The following is a 12,920-nucleotide window of genomic DNA, read 5'->3' as shown; positions in this document are numbered from 1 at the left end:
GATGGTAGACCTAGAATTCTTCAATCAACACACTAATCGTTTCGTTTAGAAAGTGCATTCCTCTGTCACTCATCAACACTTTTGGGCACCCAAATATGGTTAGGACATACTTAAACCAAAAATTTACTGATGTAGCCCCTGTACAATCTTTAACCAGCTGTGCTTCCTCCCATCTGGTTAGATATTTCATCGCGGTGATGATATAGCGCGCACCTGTTTTCTTTCCCGGGGGCTGAATTGGCCCAATGAAATCAATCGCCCATTTCTCAAATGGCTACAAAGATACTTGAGGATGTAATGGCAACTCATCCCTTCGTAATGGTTTTCCAGTTCTTTGACATGCATCACATGCCTTACAATATGCCTTGGAATCCTTGTGCAAGGTAGGCCACCATAGACCTATGCACAAAATCTTCTGCATAGTTGCCTTGCCAGCGTAATGAACTCCCACAGCTCCCCCATGAGCTTTAGCGAGAATTCTAGCTCGCTGAAAATTCGGCACTTATCTTCACAATATTTCATCTACACCCATCTTATACAAATGTCCCGCAATAACTAAAAAATCTGTTGCGCGCACTACTAATTCCTTCTTTTGTTGACTTGTATATCCTTCTGGTGCCATCCCCGTAGTCAAGAAGTGAATAATATTTGCAAAATGATCATCTGCTATGTGCACCGCAAAGAGCTGCACATCTGGAAACCCTTCCTCCAGATTATTAGGCTCCTCGCTTGTTTCGATTCACGACAGATGGTCAGGTCCTGCATTTAGCCTCCCCGACTTCACTATGACTTCAAAGTCATACTCCTGGAATAATAACAACCATATGCAGATCTTTTCCCCCAACATAGGTTTATTGACTAGGTATTTCAAGGCAGAATGATCTGTGTACATCTTGAAATTCCCTCCTAATAGATAATGTCTGAATTTTTGCAGCGCATATACTATGGCCAATCCTTCACGCTTAGTCGTTGAATAATTCTTCTCTGCCTCTGATAACTTCTGACTCACAAAGGCTATAGGATGGTCCATTTCTCCTTCATTGCCCAGCATTAACACTACACCCAACGCAATGCAAGAGGCATCCACATGTACGTGAAACTCCTTTTTCCAATCCTGGAATACCAAGATTGGTGTAGTGACCATCTTTCTTTCAATACATCTAGGCTACGCTGACATTCTTCATCCCAATAGAATATTGCATCCTTCTTCAGTAATTTCTCCATGGGTGTAGTAATTTGAGCATAAGCTTTGATAATTTTTCTATAATATCCCATATGTCCCAACATTGTGCACAACTGCTTAACATTCCTCGGGGCCTCCAAATTCAAAATTACCGCAATATTTGTAGGGTCCACCATCAATCCTTACTTTCACACCACGTGACCCAGCAAGATCCCAAAGGGAACACAAAATATGCATTTTTCAAGTTCATCGTGATCTGGTATCTACGACATGTATCCAACATCAGGCACAGACTTGCTACATGGTTCTTTGCTAATCCAAACACCGTCCAATCATAAAAGTATACTTCTAATAACTTATGAATGAACTCCTTGTGTTTCTATGACTATGCGGGAAAATATCGCAGGCACATTCTTAAGCCCAAAAGACATCACAGTGTATTGGAAGCAACCCCACTCCATCGCGAAGGTCTTTTTGCTCCTATCCTCTAGCGCGATCTTAATCTGATGATACCCAGAAAACCCACCATTAAAGGAATATGCCTCCTTCCCTCCAACATTGTCTAATAATTCATTGGTAAATGATGTTGGGAATGGGTCGTGGACAAACCATCATTAAGCTTCCACAGATCTACAAAAATCCTTATTTCACCCTTTTGTTTCTTCTCCTGAACCACCATCGGGCTCACCCAATCAGATTCTTCAACTGGTTCTATGATGTATGCCTCCAACATCTTATCCAACTCTAGACGAACCTTTTCCTTATATTTATGATTAAGGTGATACAACCTTTGTTTAATAGGCTTCATGTTCAGCTTCAGAGTGATCTTAATAACACCCAATTCACTAGCTATGCCCTTCAAATCTGAAAACTTAGTAGGGAGGAGATCCTAGTATTCGTGGAGTAACTCAAAAACCTTATCCACGGTAGTGTCATCCCAATAATCTCCAATTTTTGTGAACTTCAGTTCTGCTTCAGAGCCAATTTTTACTTGCTTTTTCTTCAACGACATGATGATGTCAATGTTGTATATTTATGGGCCTTGGACTTCTCGATGCCCTTCTACCTCTAGAATATTAATGTTTCTCAGATATTCATCCTCCTCTTCAACGGTCACATTATAGCATTCCAACGCATGTCGCAGTTTGGTGCTCCAATTTGGTTGGGTCCATTCCATAGGCTCTTGCCGCATTATGAAGATAACCACCTTAATCTCTTGTAGTGATTCATCGATGCTTGCGAAGCCATTTTCAAAGCTAAAGGTCAATAAGAACCCTTCCCTCAATATATCCCATTCTGCGGTGCCATGGCGGAGGTCTGTTTACAGATACCAGTTCATGGGAATTGTATCCAAAGTATGGAAAAATATGTGTATCCACTTTGGCTGCAGTTTTGTTCCCCATGCTTTAGTCCATTTCACTAGGTGATCATGCGGATCGTCATTTCCATTATATTTCTCAATCATTCTGGTGTTAACATGGCCAAATTGTAGCTTCATAATTTTTCTGTAATCTCGCCATCCATCAAAGCTATCCTTATGTGTACCCCACCATCATGAGTGTGTAGCGCACAATACCGACTCATGCTGGGAAGCGGCGATCCTCAGGTACTTCACACTAAAATTCATCCAAAAACTTATCTACGTCAGTTAAACCATCATAATAGGGTAATTTCCTTACCTTCGACGAAACACAGCGTAGTGACTTCGTCATCATATTGCATCACAGTGTAGACACTTCATGCAAACGATTCTGCTAATATTCTAACTCTTCATTTGAATTAGAGGTGCAGGAGCTCTCCTGGTCCCATGCAATCCATCCATCTGCCATCAGATTGATCCAGTCCTGGCCTCATGCTGTTATTTTGTAGATTTGATCCAGTTCATCATCACTTTCTTCATAATCCCGCACTGGTTCATTATAGTGTGCCCCTTCTGCAGGGTCCAACGATAATACAACCCGGAGCATTTTTCTTTCAAACGACATTGTTCTCTTTTTCAAATTGATGACCCCATTCATATCAATGGCCCGGTCAAGTCCTAGGAGTGCGGGGTATGGATTAATATCATCGATGATCTCTATCGCCTTAAAGTTGGCCATCACGCTCGCACCTTCTATATCAACAATTACTCCATATAATCGTCCCATGGGGATGATTTTTTGTTGGTTCGCCATTTTGAGTTGAATCAGAGACCACTGCAGCATAGGTCTCCCCATTCTTTCCCATGTTTGTTTTGGTAATACGTTCGCATCAGACTCCAAATCCAAAATGACCTGGTCCATCTCATAATCACCTATCTACGCGGTGAGCCTCATCTCGTGCCCTGTTCGTGCCTTATGTTTGCCAATTTTTTTGACCACCCGGTGTCCATCAGGGACCTTCTCTTTGTTGGTGCATTTGTTTATTAATTCCTGCAGGCCTTCCATGGCTTTGTTGTCGCACAGAAGTTTTATGTAGGTCTCCAAAAACGTAGTGAGTACAGAGGGATCAACCTCTGCAGGTGCGCTGATTTCTTGCATCTTGTCCTAACTTCCTAAACTGGAGGCCTCAATGAAGCTCTTCTTGGATTCCATAAATGTTTCCTTAGTGTGATTCAAATCAAAACCCACTTCCTTCTCTGGGGTCTTGTGGACCCATCCGTCCTCTTTAGGCTGTTTACCTTTATCATCACCAGTCATTATTCCACTTCTCAGCACTATATTCATGCTTGGATCCTCCTTGCGGGGCTTAGATATCATCATCTGTAAGTTTTGCGTATGCTGCGCTTTCTTTTCTTGCATTTCAGCTATTAGCATCAACCATTATTTTATAGTATGGTCAAACTGGTTATAGTATTAACATGACGGGCATGTCTAATTCTGACACTCTCACATGTAGTGCCGTAGTGTCCATAGTTGTAGCAAATGATCTGACCATGACCTCTACCAGGCCCTCCTCCTCCTCGGCCGCATCCACGTCCCTGATAACCTTCGCGCGTTCCTCCGGCGCCCTGCTCTAGAGGCTGAGTTTCTTCTTGCATCCAATATGTAGGTGTTCTTTCCATCATCAGCTCATAGCTTCGACAATGGCGCTCATTGTGGCCCACCGATTTGCAGAAGTTACAGAACAACTGCTGGGGTGTCTGGATGAACTTTTGAAGTAAATGACAATTATCTGTTGCATGTTGTCCAACAACCTGAAAAATAGTGCACCATAGTGCAACCCCCACGCTCGGACCTGGTGGGGCTTCTGGCTTCAAGGGAATTGGTCCTACTCCTGTAATATAATTCACATATACAGGACAATGGTATTTATCGTGCCCCTGGCTCTTGCACTTTAAACACTAGACTTCCACGTGCACTTCTGGTTTAGTCTCCTTGTCTTTCTTCAAACTCTGTAACTCTAGGTGTAGGCTCTATAACTGGGAGTGGATCTGCTATACCCCCAAGGTCACATCCTAAATAGGTGATGCATGCAACTTCATCATGATTTCCAAGGCTTCTACCTGTGTTCCTATCTTCTGTTGTGACAGAGAAATTCTCAGGTGGGGCAGAAGCGAAGCTATAAACCATTCGCGATGCTAAATATCTGTGAGATACATGTTAACTTCTCGAATCTGACACCTCAACCTTTGATCTAATTCCTAAGGCATCTTATCAAACCTCATAAGGATTTATTTGAATCCAATTACTCACTATGAGTCAAACTTAGGATTACTAAACTCCTTGTTTAAAGTCGCCTTAGTCTTCGCTAGTGATGTAAGAGGATTATCAGAACATTACTTAATAACCAAGTTGGCGAGCAATCCTACAAAGCAGTAACCAACTGTGCCTTCTTTATATTGTCATCAGTAATCTATTGTTCTATCTAAACAAAATTCGCAACAAACCAAAATTGCTATGTATCTTCACTCCATATGGCCTTGAAAATCGACAACTTCATCGCGTTCACCATGTTGAATGGTGGTGGTGGAGGTGGAGGTGTGGGCGAAGGAGTATGTGGTGGAGGTGGAGGTAGAGAGGATGGATGATGTGTTCATGGAAAACCCTATGTTATCAGCTAGACAACACTTCGTGGTGAAGCGTGCACCACCCCTTCATCGTCACTCGAAGGAGGTCCGATTAACGGACTATATTTTGGACCTGATCTCTCTCAATCTCTTAAGAGTCTTCCGCTTTGCGCAGCTCCGAACATCAAGGCAATGTCATCACCCATTTTTCACATAACAACATTTTAATCCAAGTATTAATTGATCTTAAATAGTTACCTCATGGTCCTTTGAAAAATCGCTGCTCCGCTTCGCCATAATTGACCGGGGTATCAACTGCAAATTCTATAACAAATCCTCCAAGAATCTAATCGAGCCAATGATCAACAACCCACGTGATATTATTTTCAGAAGCTTCTAATCACCACACTAATTTTGGAGTCCACACTATAGGACTATCGAACTTCCACCTTCCTTGACTGTTTGTTAATTTAGCTAACCACTCGTACAGTTCAATGGGAAAAGTGCAGAAGAATATCTCGTGCATCTCTGGATATAGATACCTGTTCAACCACTCTTCCTTTGATAGGTGCAGATTCCTATTTACTTGCACCGAAAACTCATGAATATTCTGATGCAACCACTTTTCAATTTCTTTCTTCTAGTGATACGATATCACACATCTCTTTCAAGCAGATCCGAGGTCCCGAAAATGGAACCATTTGTTGACTTAGGGGGTCTTGACCCAGGTTTAGAGTTAGCTGCAACAACCAACAAAACTGTACACTACTAGCCCTTTCGGCAACAACTCGCATAGAACAGGCTGCAGTCTCACCCGAAGCAGTATGGGGGGATGCAAGAACCAAGTTTCTGCATCCAGAGACTAGTGTGATGTCTTCCAGTGCCTCAGATATGCCTTCACACAGATCGATACACTCTTAGGGCACGTTGCTACAATTTAGTTAAGATAGCCTTCAGACCTTCACGAAGGTCCATGGTCAGTCCTTGTGGACCTCTAACAATCAATTGTCTACTTACACACATCAAAGAGCAGTCCTAAATTAGGGTTCATGCATATTTACTTAATCTATTAGTAAACATCAGAAAATGCATCAGAGTCTTCACGAGAATACTTAAAAATTCATTGCATAAATCATTCACACTTTTTCAAGAGAATCGCGTAACATTCAATCAATATTCCATAAAACACATCATTCATCAACAACATATAACATGAATAGAAATAATAGAAATACACAAGAATTATTTGGAAACTGTCTTTATTGATCTTCAATTCAGGATTAAAAACTCAAAACTGCCCTACGCACTCATCTGTATGGGTCCGTGCACTCAGCTGCGGGCTCTACCTAGGCCTCTTCACTCAACTATAAAGCCTTTCTTCTACCTTACCCACTTCTCTTGGCTACCACTTCCCCTTCTTATCCATCCATTATGCCTTAGACTCTTAAAGGCACACCTATTTATAGCCTTTTTCATACAATTCCATGGTCCGCGAACCATGGGTGAGTCTCAAAAATGACTCACACTTTACATAAAACAAGGGGATAAACCCCTTTGAATCCTATTCATCTACGCGCTCCACATCCACAAATCGCAGATACTTTACATTATTTACAAAAATTGATTAAAATTTGGGTTATCTTAACTCCAAAACTAACCCAGGGGACCCCATCCCAACAGGCCCCCAATAGAAAGATCGTGACTCGCCCTCGAGTCACTCTTTTAGCGCTGCGATCTTACTGCTAAGATCTCCCAACTCCTCCTGGATTACTGCATACATCATTAACACTTATTCAATAGAATCGCGTAACTTTCAAGCAATATTCCATAAAAAACATCATTCATTGACAACATATAACATTAATAGAAATAACAGTAATGCACAAGAATTCTTGAGAAATTGTCTTTATTGATCTTGAATTCAGGATTATAGACTTAAAACTGCCCCGCGCACTCAGCTGCGAACTCTATCTAGGCCTCCACGCACTCATCTGCAGAGCTTTTCTTCTACTTTACCCACTTCTCTTCGCTATCACTTCCCCTTCTTATCCATCCATTATGCCTTAGACTCTCTAAGACACACCTATTTATAGCCTTTTTCATACAATGACATGGTTTGCGGACCATGGGTGAATCTCAAAACCGACCTAAAATTCACATAACACAAGGGGATAAACCCCTTTGACTCTTATTCATCTATGCACTCCACATCCAAAAATCATGGATAATTCACATTATTTACAAAAAAGGATCAAAACTTGGGTTATTTTAACCCCAAAACTGACCCAGGGGACCCCATCCCACCACTTGTAAAATATTGCAAAGAGGATCTTGCAAGAGAATTCTAGATGAAGGACCTAGGGCTCATGCATTATTTCCTTGGTATGAAAGTATGGAAAGGAGATGAGGAACTGTTTGTCTCTCAGGGAACTTATGCCAACGATATACTGAAGAAGTTCCACATGGATAACAACAAAGCCATGGAGACTCCTCTAGCAGGGAACTGAAGGAAGGAGGATGATACATCAAGTGAAGTAGCGGAGGCTACTATTTATAGGTAACTTGTGGGTTCACTTATGTATTTGGTGAACACACAACTAGATATATGTTTTGTATTTAACCAACTTAGTTAAACAATGGTTAAGTAAACATGTGTTGAGATACCTCAAAGGCACCACTCGATTTGGTATTTCGTACATATGGATAGAGGGAGTGAAGCTTCAAGGATTCACAGATGCAGACTGGGTAGGGATTTCATCCGACAGGAAGAACACATTAGGGGGAATCTTTAGTATTGGGTCAACAACAATTTCTTGGTATAGAAGGAAGCAGAGATTAGTTGCACTCAGTTTGGTAGAAGAAAAGTACATGGCTGCTAGTCAAGTAACTTGTGAGGCTATCTAGATGAGGAAGATCATTGTTGGCTTATTTTGTCAGCAGATGGATCCTACAATGATTTAATGCGAAAATTAGAGTTGTATCAAATTCTTTGAGAATCTAGTTTTTCATGATCAGTCCAAGAATATCGACATCTGATATCACCATCTATAAGATTGTGTGCATAGCAGAATCATGTTGTTGGAGTACATTTCCATAGAGGAACATGATGTCTATATTTTGACAAAGGAATTTTCAAGATGAAAATTTGAGTTTCATAGAGGCAGGATCAAGGTAGAAGATAATCACTCTCTTGTTGAGAGGGAGTGTTAAAAATGCAACAAGAAAATCCTAATTTAATTTTGTCCTTGAATTAAATTAGGAATAAAATTGTAATTCCACATCTCATGAGTTAAGTAAGTTAATTCTACTTTGTTGGCTCAATTAATTCAAGTTGAGGGTCTAACTTGAGTCATGTATAGTGTCTCTTACTTTATAAGAGCCTTGGTTGAGTTTATTTTGAGTTGCAATTAGTTAATTTAGTTTAACTAAGTCAAAGTTGTTGAAATATGGCAATAAGAATATTCTAACTTAATTTGTCCTTGAATTAAATTGTGAATTAAAATCGAATTTAGTCTTAACAACTACTTGGAAATGATTAATTAATTTATTTTATATTAATTAGTTGGAGAAATTCAAGTTAGAAGTCTTTTTGAAGTCATGCAAGAGTTATCCCTTAAATTAAGGAGATAAGATTGAGTTATATTTGAGTTGTATTCAGTTAACTCAGTTTACTGAGTTAAGTCCAGTTAAATTAGTTCCAAATTATTTCAGGAACTAATAGTGAGTTAATAGTCAGTTGATGCATTAATGCACTCAACTAGTGCTACTCTAGTTAATTGAAGATTCCCTCATTAGAAACTCATGCATGTCTATTCTGAGAAAGACCCAGTTGCGATAAATGTTCAAGGACAGTTTACTATCAGTTGCATGTGTTTTCTCATGGAGAAAACTCATGCATGTAGTCAAGGATTCATCCTTGAGGATTGCGCAGTTTTGAAGGCTTCATTTTCCACTTCGTAATAGGATAATCATCCACAAGGAACAACGTAAGGAAATAGGAGCTTGGAGGTCAGAGAGGAAGGCTGGAGAGAAGCCATGATTTCCTGTGAGCACCTGTGAGGATTGTACTGAGAGTTGGCTAGCTGTGAGAGCTAAGGATTTGTATAATTCATATGTATTTCCACCATGTATGATAATACAATAGTGTGGGGTTTTTAGCTGAGGCTTTCCCCAAAGTATTTTCATGTGTATTGTGCCATTGATTCTTCTTCTTCTAGTTATATTGTTCAGCTCGATCTTTAAGCTTCCACAAATTGATAGTAGAAGTAGGTTATAGTATTCTGCTTTGATTTATATTGCATTATCAGGTTAACCAACACAGATTTTCTACATGGTATCAGAGCTGTGAACAATACACTGTAGAAATTTTGAATAATTAATCACTTATTCACAAAGATTATCCCTATTATACACTATTTCGGAATACATTCATAATACATAACCTCCTCTACGTTGATCATCAATTTAGCAGCATTAAAAACAATGAAACATCAATCGCATGCACACATTAATACAATATGTAACGCGGGGAAAGCTTACAGCTGAAAACCCCACACTATCTGTATATTAATGATTGAGAACATGTAACAATACATAGTACAATACTCCTCACAAGTACTCAGTACTATCTCCACCTGTTACACACAAAACTAGCTCAGATCCGAACAAGTCACAGGTTCAAATCTCCTCCGCTGCTTTGCCTGCCTCCACTGCACAATTCTGCAAGAGAATGAATGATGAATGGCTGATCCAAACTCCTATTTACCTTGGCTGATCCAAAATCACGTGAGCACAAGCTATAATTTCCTTGGTATTGGCCCACACTGCGCAGTCCTCATTGGCATAACTCAATCCATGCATGTGCAAAATCTCATGCACAATTGATAGTCACAACTCACCCTTTCACTTACCTCTAACACCTGTCTCTGTTGAACTGTCCATGCACTGAGTTAACTAATGTATTCTTTAGTTGCTTTATGAGTTAATAATTAGTGAATTAATTAACAATCAATTCACACAACTCATCACTAGTGTATTCTTTAGTTAGACTAAATACAACTAGTTCAACTAAGTCAAACTGAACACAACTCCATCAACTCCACATCCAACTCCATAGAACTTACATGCATGAGTTCTAACTGAAGTCCTCCATGCAATAGCTCAGCTAACACATAAGAAACCACGTGATTCCTTCTGCCAGATGCATGTGCCACATCCGTAGCTTGAACTGAAGTGCTCCAAGAGAATAAGATAATGTTTATAGTCCAAATATTACTAAGGGCTAATAATATTTGACTGTTTCTATTTTTAGCCTGGCAGTCTAAAAATAGAATCTGATCACTCCGTTGTGAACCAAAAATAGAAGTCCAACTATTTTTCCCAACATGAACAATCATCCATAAACAGCATCCTGCAACTCATAGAACATGATCCATATGTCTAAAAATAGACATAGTCTAAAAATAGACTTTGCGCCAAAAATAGCCTGCGGGCCTACTTAATGAAGGCGACTCCTTTCCACTAAACTCCATCATCTTGTTGCATTCTCAACACTCCCTCTCAACAATATATGGATTATCTGCAACCCCTATCCTGCCTCTGTGCTGTTCTGCATGCAACACATTTGCCCGGTCCACTTGCTCCAACAACACTTGAAACAAAAACACTCCCAACTGACCACTCTGTTGGGCTAGGAACATACTCTGATGCTGAAGCTCTACCTACTGCTAACAAGTGCTCCCTCTCTGACATCTGTTCTACTGCAACATCTCCATGCATCTCGCACCATTGAAAACCTCTTTGTGCCACCTAGCACTGTGAAAAACACTTGTGCCTCTCACATTGCTGCAGCCTGCTAGCTATGCGCTGTCCTGGGATTCCCTGCACTGTCGATCTCTATGCCGCTCCATCCACATCTGTCTCTACCCAATCAGTCAGTTCCTGCTACTCCACATCGGGGCTCTCGTAGCAAGGTCTCATCCAAGAGGTTGGGTACCTCAAGGATCCTGCCCCTCCTCCTTGGGACGATCACTCTATATCGCCCCACCTCCTACCTGGAGGTATGGCTGCATGTGATCCCTCAGCCCACCTGGATCGAAATTTCCCCTTACTGGAGGTCTCTGCATGAGTAGATGTCTCTACTCAATCTCCTCTTAGCTTCCCTTGTTGTGGCTGCTCCACAACCTCCTGAAGCTGCTGCACCAATCGTGGCTCCTCCACAATCGTCTGAGACTTCTTCTGGCTTTGCATGTTGAGAGGTAATATATGCTCCATCTCAACCACCAAGTCTCCATCAGTTGCCTCGCTGCTCAAGGCTTTTCATGCATCTTGAACCTCAAGAGCATACAGGTTCTTGACCCGTGAACCAATCTGCTTCACCTGTCTAGTGATGATGTGCCTAAGGAAAACCTTTCCCTTACTGAAGACTACATCGCAGCCTCTGTCTTCCAGCATCGCGATCAACACCAAGTTTCTCTCCAGTCCTGGTACATACTTGACATCGGTCAAGGTAAGGTGAGCTCCATGCTCCCTCTGAAAAATAACCGTGCCTACACCTGAGACACTATACTTCTCATCATTACCCATCGCTATGAGTATCTGAAGATCTTTCTCCTCCAAAGTGCTGAACAAACTTTTGTCACCGGTCATGTGGAAAGAAGCTCCACTGTCAAGAAACCAACCACTTCCCACCATGGATGAAACCATGCTTGTGAAGAGTGTGAAATCCAACTCAAACTGTGAAGCAAGTGCCTCACCTTCAGATCCTTCCCCAGATCCCTTCTTGGATTTCTTCTTTGGGAAATTAGTAGCATAATGGCCCAACTCATGACAACGAAAGCATCTCACCTTCGAATTGTCAACCTTCTTCCCATCATTGGAAGAATTGGATTCAGAAAGAGAACCCTTCACCTTCCCCTTCTTTACCTTACTCGCTAAGGCACAATTCTCCTCATCATGCATGGATGAAGAACTGTCTCTGGTGCTCCGTCTGATCTCCTCTTGCACAAGATCCAACCAAAGTCTTTCCCATCCTGGCAATTTCTCTCGACCATTGACAGAGTCTTGATAGGAATGCCAACTCTTTGGAAGACCAAGGAGAGCCAAGCTCACCAAGTCCTCATCATCAACAGTCACCCCCACACTTCCCAGCTCATCCCAGCATTGGGTGAACTTCGTCAGATGCCTGGGCATACTGTCTCCATTCTCACACTTAATGTTTCTGAGTTTATCCTTGAGCGCTAGCTTCCTCTGATCGCTCTTGCTTTGGAATAGATCTGTCAAAGCCTTCCACATCAAGTATGGAGAAGCCTTTCCATTCAGGATAGACACAATGTGATCCTTCACGCCCTCCAACAGAATCCTTCGACACTTTGCTATCTTCTTTTGCCAAGCCACAGCTTCAGCAACATCAGTAGGTTTTGGGACCTCAGCCTCTATGAAATCCTTCAACCCATTATCATCTAACACCGCCTCCATCCTGTCTTTCCATGCAATATAGTTCGAGCTGCCCTCAAGAGCATACTCCAATCACAAATACTCCAATCAAAATCCTTTGAAAGACATTGCAACATTGACACCAAGAAAACTCTGCTGCAAATTTGAATTCCACCAGCTCAAAACTCAACCGCTTCTGATCTAAAATTCGTGAGAACAAAGTATTTCTCGTACAGAGATTGACTGTATGGGCATTCACCAGATATCTCACCTTCCAAAAAAAGGATGAATCCAGAGGCTGCCTGGCCCGGTTAC

The sequence above is a fragment of the Pinus tabuliformis genome, chromosome 5_2 (assembly GCF_031772625.1).
Source record: "Pinus tabuliformis cultivar Carrire ecotype Pingquan chromosome 5_2, CPIR1, whole genome shotgun sequence".
Lineage (NCBI taxonomy): Eukaryota > Viridiplantae > Streptophyta > Pinopsida > Pinales > Pinaceae > Pinus > Pinus tabuliformis.
The sequence above is the reverse complement of the archived record's forward strand: the minus strand, read 5'-3'. Positions refer to the sequence as shown.